The sequence below is a fragment of the Mus musculus genome, chromosome 16 (assembly GCF_000001635.26).
Source record: "Mus musculus strain C57BL/6J chromosome 16, GRCm38.p6 C57BL/6J".
Classification (NCBI taxonomy): Eukaryota; Metazoa; Chordata; class Mammalia; order Rodentia; family Muridae; genus Mus; species Mus musculus.
This window is the reverse complement of record NC_000082.6, coordinates 91,526,873-91,530,096: the sequence shown is the minus strand read 5'-3', so window position 1 is coordinate 91,530,096 and position 3,224 is coordinate 91,526,873. Positions and strand designations below refer to the sequence as shown.

The 3,224-nt window shown below is 49.9% G+C and overlaps 1 non-coding gene across 1 annotated transcript; it reads left to right on the top strand.

The window, feature by feature from the left end:
* Window positions 1-2,552: 2,552 nt before the first annotated feature.
* On the top strand, window positions 2,553-2,654 carry Mir6367 (microRNA 6367). Its single transcript, NR_105786.1, has one exon. It is a non-coding gene; the product is annotated as a microRNA 6367 (primary transcript).
* Window positions 2,655-3,224: the final 570 nt, after the last annotated feature.

Sequence of the window (3,224 nt, the reverse complement as noted above, 5' to 3'; positions counted from 1 at the left end):
ACAGGGTTTCTCTATATAGCCCTGGCTGTCCTGGAACTCACTTTGTAGATCAGGCTGGCCTCGAACTCAGAAATCCGCCTGCCTCTGCCTCCCGAGTGCTGGGATTAAAAGTGTGCACCACTACCGCCCGGCTAATTCCCCCTTTTTATTTTATAAAACTATTGTTGTAAAGTTCCATGGGCCCATTCCACAATCCCCTGTCCTTGAGGATTGTAAGGAATCCTCATAACACAAGTAACACGGAGTTGTCAACAGAGCACCTCACATGCCTGACTCCAACAGGCAGCTCCATTGTCCGTCTTAATCTGACTTGGGACACCCAGCCTAGAGAAAGAGCATAGGCAATGAGTAATTATGTTTTTGGTTGCCTCTCCTGCTAAAGCAGTTGCAGCCAGAAAGCCTGAGAAAGTGTCCATAGTCGCATATACATATTTCACTTTTCCAGAGTCAGAAATATGAGTAACGTCCATTTGCCATAATTGATTAGTCCGAGTCTTCGGGGATTAACACCATTATGTGGTACAGGAAGAAACTGAGGACCCGGAGCACAAGCCTCTACAATTTGACGTGCGTGCTCTCTAGAAATACCAAACTGCTGTCTCAAGCTTTTACTATTTTGGGGATGTAAAGAATGGGATTGTTTGGCTAACTGCTCCTGTGTACGCCCTATAATCTGCCTGGTATGTAAGTCTACTGTGGCATTACCTCTAAGCTGTAGTTGGTGTGCCATGATGTCTAGTGGCTCTGCTTTGCCAGAGACCAAGGAGTTTCCCCAAATGAGAGAATGTCATAGCTGGTGCTGAGGAAGACCCGAGTCCGTCAGGATCAGCAGTTTTGTAGAGGTGAGCAGAGGCCAAGGCCCAGTGACTGGTCCCAGGCTACCTCCCTCTGCAGTTTCCTTCCTTCCCTGTCTGCACAGCCGGGGTGTGCTGGATTTCCATGTACTAGAGAAGGATGCTGGATGTAAGGCCAGGGATATTGAGGTCATTCTAAAGCTGGCCAGTTCATCCTGGTGGAATAGAAACTGGATTTTCCTTACACTTCATCTTGAGGTCAAGGGTTGGCACCATGAGAGACCCTTGAAGCTACTTAGATGCGGGTAGCCACCCAAGGATCACGTTGATGGCAGTGGTGGGTGCAGTTGGTGTGTGTTATGAGGGGGGCATCTGGATGGGGGGCTGCCAACAGTCTGGCTAATTTGTAAAGATGCCAGGGTACTGAGGAAGCCGCTCTAGCGTTCTCTTTTTGAAGTTCACGTTACTGTCACTGCAGCACGTCTGATCATGTAGGATGGGGAAAGCTTGGCTGAGGTCCATACAGAAAGGAGCAGCAGAGGCTCTGGCTCCCCCTGGGGACAGGTGTCTCACTGCCAGGACACAAAAGTGACCTGTAGAAGGAAGAGTGACTTGGTCACAGTTTGAGGGGACAACGGTCATTGTAGCAGGGAAGACATGGAACGTGAAGACGCTGGCCGTGATTCTGTAGTTGGGGGGCAGGGACAGACGATGCTGGGACCCAGCTGGCTGTCCCCCTTTGCCCCTTTCCTTCTTTCTGGGCTGCCAGCCTGTGGGGGGTGGTGAGGTCTACACTGAGAAGGTCTCCCTTCTCGGTTAAAGCTGAGAATACGTTCACAAGCATGCCCAGAAATGTGTCTCCTACTGGATTCTAAATCTGATGGAGTCAATAGTGAGGCGAGGGAGTTTTGGCCCTGGAGTAGGATTTGCTTGTGGGAGGAGTCAGTCTGGGGTACACTGCAAGAGCCATGGCTTCCAGCATTTTTTGTTTGTTTGTTTTTGGTTTTGTTTTGTTTTTTTTTTTTTTTTTTGAGACAGGGTTTCTCTGTGTAGCCCTGGCTGTCCTGGAGCTCACTCTGTAGACCAGGCTGGCCTTGAACTCAGAAATCCGCCTGCCTCGGCTTCCAGCATTTTATGGGGTGTGTTTGGAGCAGTGGCTGTCCATGAATCAAAAGTGGGCAGCTAACTACTTACTTGCAACTACTATTAGTTTCAGATGAATAGCCTGTTTATCCATTCTCGCCTGGGTAAATAAAATGTGGTATATTGTAGAAATCATTTGGCAATTTTTTAAAAGTCATCTTTGTTCAACATGATGATCCACTTGGCAAAGGTGCTTCCTGCCCAGCCTGTTGGTCTGAACTTGATCCCTGGGACCCACATGGTGACAAGAGAAAATTGACTCCTGTAAGTTGTCCTCTGACCTTCATGAGTGCACGTACCATGATGTGCCAAGTCCACACACATACACTCAGACACTCAATAAATAAATGTAAGAAATAAAACTTCAAGTAGCGCTGGGGGAGGGGCCTCCATGGCACCCGGAGGCAATGAGCCTCAACAAGGCCACAAGGAAACCAAGAATGTGGCAGCTAAGGCACAGCTGCTGTGGCTGGAGCACACTGTGCCCAGGGGACTGTGGCCTGAGAGGGACGTAGCTTGGCCCCTCCCTCTGTTCATTTTCTTATCACTGTGACACATACCTCCCATAAAGAATTTAAAGGTTCTGGAGTGGGGGGGGGGGAGGGGGAGCCTGTAATCCCAGCCGTGTGGGAAGTAGAAGCAAGAACAGGAGTTCAAAGGCAGCTTGGGCTCCCTGAGACCCTGGTTCAGGAATTTATAACGGTCCACTGGGGGGAAGTGTGCTCGGCACAGTGGTACACTTCGCAGCCAGGAAACAGAGAGACAGACAAGGAGGAATTAGGGTCGAGAATCCCCCGAGGATCTATCCCCAGTGTCCTACTTCCTCCAGCTAGGTCTCGCTTCTGAGTTTTCCAGAACCTTCCAAACATGCACCACTAGGTGGGGATGAAGCCCTTAGCAAAGGATCCTTTAGGGAAGACCTTCCTTGTGAAAGCGGAACAACCCCCAAGAGCAAGTGGTTGCGCCACAACCGCCCAGGGACTCTCAGGACAACAAGGAGTTAGGAGGGATTGAAAAGAAGTTGAGAGAAGTTCCCAACACCAGGAGAAAAGTGGTTGCCAAGAAGGACTGAATCGCGGGCCCCAGTGTGTGGAATAAAACTTCCAGACAAAAGAGAAAACCCAGAAAAAGTGCTGCTGCTGCTGCTGCTGCTGCTGCTGCAGTGTGGGTGGGCCTGGAAAATGGGCTGCTAAGCAAAGAATCTAGGCACAAAAGGCCACAGGGTGCGTGATTCTCTTCACGTGGTGCATGCAAAAGAGGCACATTTAGGAGCTGGAGAGTGGGGCT